Here is a 15,935-nt window from a genome sequence, read left to right on the forward strand (position 1 = left end):
TTCGAGGCACTCCCTACTGCCGATTCGATGACTTATTTTACTGGCCAATTTTTGATATTTGGAACTTATTTAAATTACGTGGCAACCTCATGCCAACATGGGGTATTACAACCAAAAATAGCAAGGATGAAGGAGCACCAAACAAGGTAAAATCTAAAACTCCACCTCCTAGAAATAGATATATTAAATGTTTTAAGTATTTGGGGACAAACCATATTGCATCTCAATACCCAAACAAAATAGTGATGATATTGAAAGATGATGGTGATATTGAGACTGAAGATGAATCTGATAACGAGTCCATGCCACCTTTGGAGGATGAGAGTGGCATTGAGTACCCGGTTGATAGGAAGCTCTTAGTGGCAATGAGAGCTCTTAGTGTGCAAGTTAAAATGGATGAGAAGGTACAACATGAGACATTTTTCATACTAGATGCCATGTCAATGATAAGGTATGTAGCATGATTATTAATGGGGGGAGTTGTACTAATGTGGCTAGTACTAGCTTGGTTGAAAAACTGAATTTAACAACTTTGAAGCATCCTAGGCCATATAAGCTACAATGGTTGAATGATTGTGGAGAAGTTAAAGTAAATAAGCAAGTGTTTGTTTCATTCTCAATTGGGAAGTATACAGATAAGGTTTTGTGTGATGTGGTGCCAATGCATGCAGACCATATTCTTTTGGGGCAACCATGATAGTTTGATAGGCGTGCAATTCATGATGGTTATACCAATAGATTCTCCTTTGTACTTAGTGAAAAACCAGTTACTCTTGTTCCCCTATCCCCAAGACAAGTGTATGAAGACTAAGTGTGGTTAAAAAAAAAGGAGAGAATTCAAAAGCAAGAGAAACTGAGACAAAAAAGAATGAAAAAGGAAAGTGGAAAAGGAAAAGGAGTTTCAAATAGTGAGGAAAGAAAAGAGAGAAAACAAGTAAACTTTTATGTAGGAAAAATGGGATAAAAAAAAATTTGTTTCTAAGTCAGCTTATGATTATACTTTTGTACAAGGAGGCTTGTTTTAGTGCTGATGAACTGAACTTCTCTCTACCTAGTGTTTTTGTTTCTCTTTTGAAGGAATTTGATGATGTATTCGCCGAAGAGATACCTAATGGTTTACCACCAATAAGAGGAATTGAGCATCAAATTGATTTCATACCCAAAACATCAATTCCAAATAAGCTAGCCTACAAAAGAAATCTCGAAGAAACCAATGAACTTCAAAGGTAAGTTAGTGGGCTCATGGAGAAGGGGTATGTGCATGAAAGCATGAGTCCTTGTGTAGTTCCAGTATTGCTTGTGCCTAAGAAGGATGGGTGATGGAAGATGTGTGTTGATTGTTATGCCATTAACAATATCACTGTAAAGTATCGACATCCCATTCCTAGATTAGATGATATGCATGATGAATTGCATGGTTCTTGTGTTTTTACCAAAATTGATCTTAAGAGTGGATGTCATCAAATTAGGATGAAAGAAGGTGATAAACGGAAAACTGTATTTAAAATAAAATATGGTTTATATAAGTGGTTAGTTATGTCGTTTGGATTAACTAATGCACCTAATACTTTTATGAGGTTAATGAATCATGTTTTGCGTGCTTTTATTGGAAAATGTGTGGTTGTCTACTTTGATGATATTTTAATTTATAACAAAAACTTATATGAGCATGTTGAACATTTAAAACTTGTTTTAAATGTTTTAAGGAAAGAAAAGTTGTTTACTAACCTCAAAAAGTGCACCTTTTGCACGGATAGACTTGTATTCTTTGGCTTTGTTGTTAGTGCTAGAGGAATTGAGGTCGATGAAGAAAAGGTTAAGGCAATTCAAGATTGGCTGACATGTACAAGTGTTGGAAATGTTAGAAGTTTCCATGGTTTAGCTAGTTTTTATAGGAGATTTGTGAAAGATTTTAGTAGCCTGACTGCAGCTTTGATTGAAGTTATTAAAAGGAATGTAGGTTTTAAGTGGGGAGATGAACAAGAAAAGACGTTTAGTTTGCTTAAGGAAAAACTAACTAATGCTCATTTGTTTGCTTTACCTAACTTTACTAAAACCTTTGAAATTGAGTGTGATGCTTCAGGAATATGTATTGGAGCTGTTCTAATGCAAGAAGGATGTCTCATTGCATATTTTAGTGAGAAGCTAAGTAGGGCAGCCTTAAATTATCCTACATATGATAAAAAGATGTATGCATTAATTATGGCATTGGAAACTTGGCAACACTACCTTTCGCCTAAGGAATTTGTAATTCATACGAATCATGAATTCCTAAAGCATTTAAAGGGACAACACAAGCTAAACAAGCGACATGCCAAGTGGGTTCATTGAAACATTTCCTTATGTGATCAAATACAAGCAAGGTAAGGAAAATATTGTAGTTGATGCATTGTCTCGAAGGTACGCCTTACTCTTTACCTTAGATGCAAAAATATTACGTTTTGAGTACATTAAAGACTTATATGTTGATGACTCTAATTTTAGTAATGTATTTAATGCATGTGAAAGAGTGGCGTTTGGAAAATTCTTTAGGCATAATGGGTTTTTGTTTAGAGAGAATAAGTTACATGTGCCTAAATGTTCTTTGCTTGACTTGCTTGTTAGAGAAGTTCATGGTGGTGGTTTGATAGGGCATTTTGGGATATCTAAGACTTTGGATCTTTTGCATGAACACTTCTTTTGGCCTCATATGAAATGTGCTGTAGAAAGAATTTGCGAAAGGTGTGTCAGTTGTAGATAAGCTAAGTCTAAGGTTAAACCTCATGGTATATATACTCTTTTTCCTATACCCAGTGAACCTTGGATCGATATCTCTATGGATTTTGTGTTGGGTTTACCTAGGTCAAAAAGGGGTAGGGATTCCATATATGTGGTCATTAATAGGTTTTCTAAAATGGTATATTTTATTCCATGTCATAAAACCGATGATGCCTCACACATTGCTGATTTGTTTTTTAGGGAGATTGTAAGATTGCATTGCATGCCTAAGGCTATTGTCTCGAACCGGGTGCAAAGTTCTTAAGCTATTTTTGGAAGACCTTATGGGGTAAGTTAGGAACTAAACTTTTATTTTCTACTACCTATCATCCACAAATTGATTGTCAAACCGAAGTAGTTAATAGATGTAATACCCAGTATTTTCTTGAGGCTATAAATGGAAATTAATGAAAGGTATAAATGGAATTTTTGGAAAAATAAGGCTTTAGGGTACACTATTACAGTCTTAAGCGACTTAATCGATTAGAGGGAGTAACCCGGACCTTAGATAGCCAAGGAAAATGTAATGGTATCGATAAGTAATACGAATTATGATTTTAGGTGATGAAAGAAGTTGGATCGGGAATAGTTTTTGGTACAACTATCGACTAGGCTGAGAAAATCGAATTGACGAAAGGAACATTCGGAAAGTCAATGGAGTGTCTTAAGGACTTAGATTTTATGTATGAAACAACCCTTGAGCGATTTCGGGCCGAAACGAAGAGATTTAAGGTCAAAATGATCAACCGGGCCAAAGTGTAATTTTCTAAATTTGCCCAAGAGAGGTCAAAACGATGGATTTTCGGGAATTTCAAGGGTGAAATGAGAAGTACAAAGCTTATGGGCCTTAGTGATATTGTTGGATAGTTCAGGGGTGATTTGGAAAAGGCCAAAATGAGATTGGAAAACATTAGGAGGTAAAAGTGCAATTAAAGAAACTTCAAGTGTGAACATAGCAATAAGGAAAATCGGCTGCCCCTTTCTTTCCCACGTGGCCGTCGATTTCGGCGATGGGACGATCGACGAGGAGCTGGGGAAGGTGGTATACGATCGAGGGATGCTTGGGGGCCAAGCTCTGGCCAGCGATTGGTCGAAAAATGATCGGGTTTTGGCTATAAAAAAGGTTAAAAGTTTAAGAAATTTTTGCATCAAATTGGCCGTGTTTTGGTGTGAATCAAAGAGAATGGATAGAGGGTTTTTCATCCTTGCATCAAGGAGAGTGATTCTAGAGAATTTGGTGAGGTTTGGTATGTGTTTGGAGGCTGTTCGAAGCTAGATCGGAAAAACGAGGCGGTCCGCCACGCTGGACCTGCAGCTGCCCTTTTCGGGTGTTTTTCAGCCTAAAAGTTATGCCATTGGGATCGACTCTTCAAGGGATTGAAGGGGGTGCCCTCGGATCTGCCATCAGAGACGTCGTCGGCAGCCGGAAAAATGAGGAAGAAGGTGACGCGTGGCTGCACGGGTTACACTTCACGCGCAGCCACACGCTAAGCGCGTAAAGACGCGTGATAGGGGGCATTTCGGTAATTTCAATTTCAGTATTTTTATTGATTTATTTTAGGATTTATCATGTTGAAAAATTTGGAAAAATATTTGAAGAGATAATTATTTTGGAATTATCAAGGTGAAAATTGGGAGAAAATAGAGGAAATTATGAAAAAATTAAGAAAAATGGATTTTAATGCTTCCTTGATTAAATATGATGTTTAGGGAGTATCATGGCTCGAGATTGAGTATAAGTTCAAGGGTTTGTGATTTGACACGCAAATCGAGGCAATACATGAGGATTAAGGCTATCCGAATACGTTCGAGGTGAGTAGTTTGATTCTAGTCTTACCTTGTTTTGAAAATGTGTTGGAGTGTGTGTAGTGGGTTCAGGTGAGCAGTTCTACCCTCCCGAACTTAGGTTACACGTGATTAAACCAGTTCTAGGGAGTGGTTATACCCTCCCGAACTTGGGTTGTTTTGCAATGGCGTTTCACTTATATACTTGTGGCATCATTTTCATATTGAACATATGGTATATTGCATCAACTATTTTTACTTATAAAAGAGTCGGTGCATGGCGTGTGATTTTCATATCATTGGGGAATTGGTTTTCTTGTCGTTGTTATGTCCTTGGGGGACGGGATGTGGTCTTCTTGAGAATGGGACAAGGTTAATCCTGGTGAATGAGTGACACGATAGGGCACTCGAGGATTAAGTATGTTGCGGCAAGGTCAACCCCAACGGTGTGTGGAATGGATTTTCCCTGGGAGGTTGAGTATGCTAGGGAGATTTCTCAAGTTAGATGTGTTGCATGTTGTTGTGTCTATGTATGCCATGCTCGTGTGTCTTTCATGCATTCAGTATACTGTTTTTGCCATCACTTAGATGTTTTATCATCTAACCTAGGTTATGCCCCTAGAACATTCAACGTTCTAGCCAGGGACTGTTGCGAGGTCAAGGACATGGCCGGTGAGGCTAACGATGTTTAGTTGATAGTCGTTGCACCACTTTGGAGGTGTTAGTATTTATATTGGTATATGTATGAACGGTAGTATGATAATGTTGTTATCATTTGGTAGTTTTGTAATAAGTGTCTCGGTGTAGAAACACTTTGTATGAACTCATGGTAGGCTACGGTATTTTGATGTTAATGTATCTGCTGCATTATAACATGTCTCGTTTAGTTATTAAGATTATTGATCTTGTTAGTTAAACGGGCAAGACTGGGGTTCTCGGGATTCGTTATCTGCATGTGAAGATTGTTCTTGAAATCACCGCGAGTGATGAACTTGAAAAAAAAAAAAAAGAATTCCCAGAAATACCCTTATAGTGACACGCCTGGCAAGGCGGGGTGTTACAATAGAACTTTATCTACCTTATTACATGCTATAATATAAAAGAACTTGAAAATATGGGAAGAATGTTTGTCGAATGTAGAGTTTGCATATAATAGGAGTGTGCATTTAGCAACTAAGTCTTCACCTTTTGAAGTAGTGTATGGCTTTAATCCATTAACTCCTTTGGATTTAACTCCTTTACCTATGGATGAGCGTGTTAATTTAGATGGAAAGAAAAAAGCTGACTTTCTCAGGCACATTCATGAGAAGGCATGGCCAAACATTGAAAAGAGAATTGAATAATATGCTAACCAAGCTAATAAGGGGCGCAAGAAAGTTGTATTTGAGCCTGGTGATTAGGTTTGGCTGAATATGAGGAAAGAACGGTTTCCAGTTCAAAGGCATTCAAAACTACTTGTAAGGGGAGATGAACCATTTCAAGTGTTTGAAAGAATCAATGATAACGCCTACAAGTTAGACCTTCCAGGTGAGTATAATGTAAGTGCAAGCTTTAATGTTGCTGATTTGTCTCCATTTGATGTAGGTGAGGATTTGAGGACAAATCATTTTCAAGAGATGGGGAATGATGCGAATTAGGTTGCTAAAACCTCACAAGATTTGTTAAGCATCCATGGAAGTCCAATGACAAGGTCAAGAACCAAGAAAATGAAGGAAACATTAAATGGGCTAATTGAACACACCTCAAATTCAGAATTTGTTCAAGACTATAATTTTCCTAAATTGAGTATTCAAGAGGGTCCATGCTTTGTCAATGTTATCCATGCTTCTTAATGTAATTTGGAGAGGTCTTATGAAGAAACAAACAAGGCATTATCAAGAGGGTCCATGCTTTGTCAATGTTATCTAAGCTTCTTAATGTAATTTGGAGAGATCTTATGAAGAAATAAATTAGGCATTATCAAATTTTCCCAAATTGGTGACTAATTGATTGATTGCCACAATTGGTGGCTAATTGATTGATTGCCTAAATTGGTGGCTGATTGATTGATTGCCCAAATTGGTGGATGATTGATTGATTGGATGAATGTTTGACCCCTTCCTTTTTCTTGTTTTTCTACTTTGTTTGTGGCTATATAAGCCAATGTAACCCTATGGGGAATGCACCTTTGAACAATACCAATAGTGATTGTTTTCTCTTTGGTTATTCAACAAACTATTTTGAACTTATCAAGATTTCATCTCTTGGCATTCATTCTTGACTTGTCACTTACAATCCTTCTCTTCTATCTTGAGTGTGGCGTCAACCCTAACCTTCTTATACCTTTGGTTCTTATCTCTTTATAGATCGTTAAGATCCTTTATTTTTCTTATTACGAATCGATTTTAGAACTATCCTTGGAAAATGAACCATTTTGAGTGTCAGGTCTCACCTTCCTTCATGGGGTTCGCATAAGAGGAGCCTGGGAATTTTTTCATTCAGTGCGTGCCCTCACAGTACGTAGGAGGGAGGACACCGAAACTTGTAGAGTTTCGGTGTGGAAGGTCTAACCTCAGGTAGGTGTAGGCGCTCTTGCGTAGGGTATGAGAGTTGAGTTCCTCCCCCGCTACTTTTGAACCAATGATTGCGCATGGGATTGTAATTGCCTTAAGCGGGAGTTGTACGTTTTGTGAGTACCAACACCCTTGCGCACACATATATACAAAGAAAACTCAACTCCCCAGTGTGACTGTCTTAGGGGTGTCGATTTGTCCCAACTTTTGGGGAGTAAAGCAATTGTACATGAAAATTTGCATAAATAAGGGATAAATGCATGAATGACAACTTTAATAAATGTACCCACTGAACGTGTTGCAAAATGAAACATCATGTTAAGCGTTTAAAGCTTGAGGCTAGTGGGTAGTATTATTGCCTCCACCACGACTATGTTATCACTGTATGCCCCGACTTTTCCGTTGCTGAGGAGCCTAGGAATTTGTCTATCCAATACATGCCCTCGTGGTATGCCAGAGGGAGGACATCGAAATTCGTAGAGTTTCCTTGAGAAAGGTCTAACCTCAGGTAGGTGCGGGAGTGCCCACCAAGCATCCTTGCATAGTGTATGAGAGTTGAGTTCCACCCTCGCTGCTTGTGACCTGCATATCATATCTAAAGGGAATTGCAGCATTATACTTGACTGTTCACGGCCATGCCGGTGCATGCGAGTCATTTGTTAGTAGTGCCCCGTTCCTTCCATCAATATATATATATTCTTGCAAACAATGTACACGAATAAGATTTAACTAGGTGGAAGGACATGGGCCTTTGTCGTGCGGGGTGTATTCCATATTCCCTTTCGTAGCGTTCCTTGCAAAGTAAAACTGATAAAAAGAGTATATATTGTTAACAAATGCACGCACCCCTATCAACTATATGACAGAATACACTAGGAGTCTTTCCATGGTTCAGCTCATTTGGCCTACGTCCACAAGAATACAAGGGGTATCCATGCATTTTAATGTGGGAATTACAATGGAAGTACAATACGATACAACTTATATGGAAAAAGAAGAAAAATATCTCCTTAAATACATCATGTTCCAGGTCTTGCCAAGTGTTTCTCCTTGAAGCATTTGAAGGATGTAGGTGTCCGGGCCCAACATTTCCTGAATCATGTACGGGCCTTCCTAGTTCGCTCAGAGTTTGCCTTCTTTGCGGAGAGTGCTAGTGATAATTGACTTTCTGAGCACCAAGTCGCCTGATTGCAGCAGTTTGTCTCGAATGCGGGCATCGTAATAATTGGATACTCTCCGATAATAGGCTGACAATCGAATACCAGCGTGATCCCTCAACTCGACAATTAGATCCAAGTTATTGGATAGCTATTCTGAGTTCCTCTACTCGTCGAAGGCAAATACTCATGGGGATTAAATGTTGACTTCTACCTTAATCCCATACACGAGATTGAAAGGGTTTCACCAACGGACACCCAATTAGTGGTATGGTAGGTCCATAGGACTATTGGAAGCTCCTCCACCCAAGCGCCTTTTTCTTTTTCTAGCTGGGCCTCGAGGCCGTGGAGAATTATTTTGTTGGCTGCTTCGGTTTGGTTGTTCGCCTGTGGATAAGCAACTGATGCCATGCAAAGGCTAATCCCCCATCTATTACAAAAGGCACGAAAAGCATCAAAGTCAAACTGTGTGCCACGATCCATGTTAAGGACCCTGAGGATTCTGAAGCAATAGATGATGTCCTTTCATACGACATTCTCCACATTCTTCTCTATCATGGTATCTAAGGGTTTTGCCTTAACCTATTTTTTGAAATAATCAATGGCTACAAGCAGAAACTTACACTGTCAAGAAGCAACAAGAAAGTGACCAAGTATATCTAGCCCCTATTGTGCAAAGGGAATGGGGTGGAAAATCTATTGGATATCTGATGCATTTGTCACTGGTTCAAACTTTCACAGAGGCATCTTGATGCAGTGTTGGCCAAAAGAACCCTGCCCTTATGATCTTGGTAGCTAATGATCTTCCCCTAAGGTATTTGTTGCAGTCTCCTTCGTGTACTTCGATTAGTGCCTATTGTGCCTATTGTGGACCAAGGCATTTTAAGAGTGGCATAGAGAATGCTCGTTTATAGAGGGTACCGTCTATATGATTACAAAGCGAGCTGCCTGAATTTTTAGTAGCCTGGCCTTTTCAGAGTCAGTTGGAGGCCTCACAGTGAGTAAATATTGTATGATGGGTGATCTTTAGTCATCAGATACAATAAATTGTAATGTCCCGCACCTCCATTTTCTTCTATGCTGGGTCTTTCCAAGATCTCCATATATATGGATCAAGCGCCCAGGAGTATCTTTTGTTGCTGCCAAGTTAGATAGGGCATCTGCATGTTGATTAAAGGCACGATTGATCTGCATCAATTGGAAATCGTTCAAGGAGTGGGCCAGCTCTTGTAGCTTTTCTAGGTACTTGGTAAGCGTCGGATCTCTAACCTCATAGGTACCCTGAAACTACTATACCATAAGCTGAGAGTCACTTTGGTCTACCACCTTCTTCACATCTAATTTTTTAGCGATAGCTAAGCCAACGATGAGGGCTTGGTACTCTGCCACATTGTTAAAGCTAGGAAAAGTGAACCGTAAAGAGTACTTTAGAACTTTGTCCCCAGGAGAAATCAAAACAATACTAGCCCCATTGCCCTAGACATTTGAAGTTCCATCCATAAATAACATCCACTTGGGTAGAGATAATGTCTCAGATTCTGGCACGTGGGTAGATTTAACTATGAAATCTGCCAGTGCCTGATCCTTGATGGCTTTGCGAGGCTTAAACTGGAGATCGTATTCATTGAGCTCAATGGCCCACTTAGTGAGTCTTCCTGAGTGTTCGAGTCGTTGTAGAATTTGATGCAAAGGTTAATCAGTAAGTACCACAATGGTGTGGGCTTGAAAATGTAGTTTGAGTTTCCTTGCGACCACAACTAACGCAAAGGCCATTTTTTTCTACATAAGGGTAGCGGGTCTCGGCCCCATGAAGTACCCGGCTAACATAATACACGAGCCGATCCACTTGATCATTTTTCTTCAATAACACCGCACTAACAATTGTCTGGCTAACTCCCAGATAAAGATATAACATCTCCCCAGTCTTTGGCCTAGCGAGCAGTGGTATTTACCAAAGGTAGTCTTTTAGCACCTGGAACACTTGTTCGAAGTTGTCATCCCATTGAAAATCTTTTCATCCTTTCAGCACTTGGAAGAACGACAGTCCATTTTTCAGCAAACTTTGAGAGGAAATGACTAAGGGCTACAAGATGACCAGTTAGCCGCTAAATCTCTTTCACATTAAGGGGGCATTTGTTAATTAAGATATGAGTTGGAAAAGTCAAGATATGTGATGTATCCCGAACTTCTATTCTTTCCAACATGTTTGTTAAACTTATCTAACCATTCTTGGAAAAATTATTAATGAACTCTTATCTTGATCTTTCAAGATATGCTTATCTCTCCCCCCCCCCCCCCCCCCCCTTAAGATAAGCATATCTTGGTCTTTATAGATAAGAAAAAAATGACATTTGTGTCCTTTAGTGCATTTTAAAAAATTTAACAAACAGGTTGATAAAAATCTTGGAATGCTTCCCAACTTTATTTTGACCATTCCATATCTTGATCCGAAAATCATTATGGGCTTATCTTGATACTCCCTTATCTTGTTCATTTTAACAAATGCTACCTAAAAGGAGACTGCATGTGTTAGACCCATTTCGGAATAAGGTTGCCACGTAATTTAAGCAAGGTTTGGATACCGAAAAATTGGCTTGATAGCAAAATAGATCACCGAATTAACTGTAAGGAATGCCTTGGAGTGTAATTGTCTAAGAAAAATAGTATGGTCTAGATGAGCGTTCTGAGATAGAATTTATGGAAGTAAAAGAAATTGGAATTGAGATTGTTTTCAGTACAACTAAAATACAGTTGTGATTGAGGCTAAAATACCGAATTATTGTAGGAGACATCCGGGAAGTCATCAGAACCCTGAGGGGGCTTCAATTTTTCGTAACGATCAACCCTTTGGTGGTTGTGGGATGAATCGAGGGCCCAGTGAGGACTCGGGGGCGAAATCGTCCTTATTGAGTATATTTAAAGTTATTAATTTTGGATTTCAAGAATCGTCATGCAATTTAATTTGAGTATTAGGGGGTGTATTGAAATTAGAGAAATTCCCAAGTGTATTAAGGATAAATTATGGGGATTAAATATATATTTTTCCTATAATTATATTAGTGTAAATATATATATATATATATGTGTGTGTGCTCGTGTGATCCAAGGAGGATCAAGTATGCATGTGTAATGGACTGTGGGAAGCAGGGGAAGCTTCCAAGATTGTTGTCTGCGCGCATGGAGGAGGCAAGCTGCATCATGTTGGAGCCTTGGGCTGATGAATTGAGGGAGTTGACGAGAAGGAGAGTGGTGCCCAAGCTACCTCGCCTATATATATAAAGAGAGATGGAGTGAGGGATAGAGGGAGAGATGGCTGAATCGGCCATGGCAGAGAGTTGGGAGTGGAGAAGGTCGAGAGAAGCTTGGGAGCTCGAGAGAGAGAGGGGCTGAAAGAGATAGATTGCGATAAGGAGAGGAGATGGCGGTTTATTACAGCAAGTGACCATAGTCGCAAGCTCCAAGCGGCCATGGTCGCAAGCTTGAGCGAAGAAGGGATGGCCAGCGAGCAAGGGCGGAGCTGGGTAGCAATAGCGGAGGTTGGTCGAGGCAGCACGGTGGCGTAAGGAGGCGTTTGGAGGTAGAAGCGAGCTTTGATGCTTGGCCATGGCTGTCCCGCGAGCTCGCAGTAGCGAGCAGGCTGCGCAGAGGAGGCTGATGAGGCAGAGGCTGCCACAATGGCAGCTCATGGCGGTGGTTGAGGGACAACCGACGAGGTCGGGGGCGGTCGCGATGGTCGATGATGGGCGGCGTGCGGTGGCTGGGTCGTGCGCACATGGAGCTGGTTCGCTGGAGTTGCAGGCACGGTGAGGAAGAAGATGAAGTGTGGAAGGAGAAGAAAAAAAGAAATAGAAAGGAAAAGGAGAAAAAGGAAAGAAAATATATAAAAATGATGAAAAATGCCTAAAAAATAGGAAGAAATGGAGGAAAATTATGAGAAATAGAATATTGATTTCTTGAATGAATATGATGGTGAGGGTATGATTTAGGATTCAAATTGAGTACGTTAGAAGCCTGGCCCGAGGATCAAGATGTTATGAGATGCGTATGAGGTAAGTGGTTAGAGCACGCATACCGAGGAAGCCTGAAAGACTAAGTTAAGGTAAGTAAGAATATCAAAGAAAATTTCAGTAAATTAAGAATATTATGTTATGAATCGTGATTGAGAAATATTCGAGGAAATAATTTAGTAATGCTTAGTTTGAATTATTATTGAGAAATTATTTAGTGAGGAAAATGTTTAAGGAATTATTGAGGAAAATAGGAAGAAATGGAGGAAAATTATGAGAAATAGAATATTGATTTCTTGAATGAATATGATGGCTAGGGTGTGATTGAGGATTCGAATTGAGTACGTTAGAAGCCTGGCACGAGTATTAAGATGTTATGAGATGCGTATGAGGTAAGTGGTACTCCCCAAATGAATTTAGTTTTATGAAAAATGTTTGGTATGAAAGGGGTTCAACCCAAAACCTGATTTGATGAAAATGATTTTATCATGTTGTCATGTCTTGGTGTGATTATGTCATGTAGATGCATTTACATGTATTGATGATGATATTATTGATCATGCATTGCATAAAAGGTTTGGGATTATGGACTGGCGCCGTTGCTCTACTAAGGGTGCACCCATACACCTCGACCCAGGAAAGGGGCTGTAAAAATGGGGAGCAACAGTTGGGTGCGGTCGACTCAAATAAAAAAGTACGAGGACATTTTTCATTTTGCATACATGCACAAAAATAATTTTTTTTGTACCTTTACTTAGATGATTCATCATCTAATTGGGCTTTGTCCCTAGAATATTCAAACGTTCCAGATGGAGATTGTAGCAGGTACGAGGATGAATGAGCCATGAAATGGCACTTTCCAAGTGCATGATGAATGAATGATGAGATGAATGTATGTAATGTAGCTCATGTGTTTAAGTTCTGCTACTTTGAAATCTAGACTGTTTGAAAGTCCATGATGTAAGATATGAGTTATGATTGATGTTTGATGAACGATGATGTATAAGCTTATGGTTAATGACGACGTATAACCTCATTTAGGGTTAATGTTAGTAAGAGCGTATGTTATGTATTAATGTTAATTGAGGACATATGTTATGTATTAAAGTTATGTTAAGAACTTATGTTATGTTTTAAGTCATTGATGAATAGCCTTGTATTGAGGATTAAGTTCAAAAAGCGTGATGTAAGAATTTATTGTGATTAACGTTGAGGAATGATGATGTAGGAGTTAATTTATGATTAATGTTAAGATGTTAGGTTCAATTCTAGCTTCTGCATTTGAGGTATATGATAATTCTCTCTCCTTAGAGATAAATGTATGGAAATTCTGGGATGGATCTGAGGAATGATGTGATTTAGTACGATTTTGAAAGAAAAAAATTTATCGTCCCAAAATTGTCCCAAGAATTAACACGCCCGAGAGAAAGTGGGGCCTTACAGCATGTCTAATATGGCTTACATCTTTCCCAAGTTGGCTTCGATTCCATGTTCTGTGATAAGGTAGCCAAGGAACTTTCCCAATTTAATGCCAAAGGTGAACTTATTTGGATTAAGTCGCATGTTGTATTGACGTCACATTGCAAAAACCTGTGCCAATTTCTCCACGTGTGGTTCCTTGCAGCAACTCTAAACCACTAGATCATCGACATAGGCCTCCATGGTGGTTCCCAACAAGTCCTTAAGCACTTTGTTGATTATTTGTTGATAAGTTGCACATGTGTTTTTTAGCCCAAAAGGCATGACCTTCTAGCAATAGCTCCCTATTTCGGTGATGAAGGAGGTTTTTTCAGCGTCAGGCAGAAACATGCTAATTTGGTGATACCCGAAGAAAATATCCAAGAAGCTCAACATATGGTACTTTGAAGTGTCATCCACCACCCAATTAATACGTGACAGGGGATAAGAATCCTTTGGACACGCCTTATTTAGATCAATGAAGTTCACATAGACCCGTCATTTTCCACTAGGCTTCTTTAACATCACGACATTGGCAAGCCATTCAAGGTAGTGGACCACACGAATAAATCTAGCCTTTAGGTGCTTGTTAACTTCCTCTTCGTGGGTTGGAAATCTATCAAGTGCAATATTTCACTTTTTCTATTTGACAGGCTTAGCTCATGGCCTTATGTTCAATTGGTGGGAAATCACTTGAGGGTCAATCATCGGCATGTTTGCAGGTGTCCACACAAAAATGTCCACATTATTTTGCAGACAATATACAATTTCTTGTCTCTCTTATGGTGGTAGTTGGCTCCCGACATAGACCAATTTCTCTTCATTATCCTCATAAACTCTAACATGATCCAAAGCCTCCACTAGCTGTGCCTTTAGCGATGCTTGTTTGGAGAAAAACATGGTCTTAACTAGAGCATTGGGAAGCTCCTTGTTGTTTGCACTCTTAGTGGATGAGATATAATAGATCCAGGCTTTCTTCTGATCACCTCAGACCTGCCCCACGCTGCTAGAGGTTGGGAACTTCATATTATTGATAAGCGACCTTCCTAGGATGACATTATAGGCCGCAAACAACTTTTTTATTACCATGAAATTTACCTAGCGAGTAATGCTATATGGGTGAGAGCCCAGGGTTATTGGTAGTTGTATAGAACTTGCTGCGGGTATCACCTTACTAATGAAATTGTACAACGGTGAGGCAATAGGCCAAAGGTGATCATGAGCAATATGCATCTACTCAAAGCAATTCCAGTAGATCAAATTGATAGAACTATTGTTGTCGACAAGGATGTGATCAATTGAGTGTTTGGAAATCACAACGAAGATAACCATAGGATCATTGTGAGGCATGAGTATGTTCCCTTAGTCCGCGGGAGTAAAGGTAATGGGCTCCTCGTCAAATGCTATGTGAGCCATTGAATCCACATGCAGGGCTTGGTGCCCATATGACTTCCTTGCGATAAAGAATCGCTAGCCAACGTTTCTCCTCCAGAAATAACATGGATGTGCTCCCACGTAGGCTCATTGTCTGTTAGTGGTGTGGAAGTTTCACCTCTTTGAGGCCTTCTCTACTATTGTAGTTGAGCTTTATACTATTGATTTTCGTCACCTCGGGGTCGTTTTCTTCACGGGCCAAGGTCTATTCTAAGAGGGCGGTCTTGCTACAGGGGATCGCCAAAATATGGGCCCCTGTGCTATACTGCGGCTGACCTGGGTCAATCTAGGAGGAATCGATCGAGCTTACCTTTCTGGCCATCCTCTCAATTTGGTCACGAAGCTAGCGACAACTCCATGTTGTGTGGCCCAAGCATTGATGAAATTGGCAGAAAGACTGCTGGTCCCTGCCTAATGGTCTGTTAGAAGATGGGGGGAAATTGATAAGACTAGTGTGCACTACAAATGAGAGGATAACTTCTCGGGGAGTAGAGAGAGGAGTGTAAGCCTAGAATTTGGCTAGGGTATGCCTGGAACCGAGGTCGATGATAGTCATCAAGTCAGGGGGCTTTTATATCGCATTGCCTGGACCTCTCACCAGCGAGTCGGTTCCTTTCCTTTGCTCGTTCATCAAGCTGTTCGGTTAGGGGATCACAAGTGCACAAAATATCTAGCTACACCATATATTTGTTGGCACAAGTGAATAGAATGGCCAATGTTGTTGCCTGTTCAAAGCTAGGGACTCCCTTAGTGGCAAAAGAGTGGTCCCCTAAAGAAAGACCGAT

General features: G+C 39.9%; 1 pseudogene; it reads left to right on the forward strand.

The window, feature by feature from the left end:
- Window positions 1-245: 245 nt before the first annotated feature.
- Window positions 246-15,935, forward strand: part of LOC127791562 (uncharacterized) — a 34,939-nt pseudogene continuing 19,249 nt past the window's right edge.

The sequence above is a fragment of the Diospyros lotus genome, chromosome 15 (genome assembly GCF_014633365.1).
Source record: "Diospyros lotus cultivar Yz01 chromosome 15, ASM1463336v1, whole genome shotgun sequence".
NCBI lineage: Eukaryota > Viridiplantae > Streptophyta > Magnoliopsida > Ericales > Ebenaceae > Diospyros > Diospyros lotus.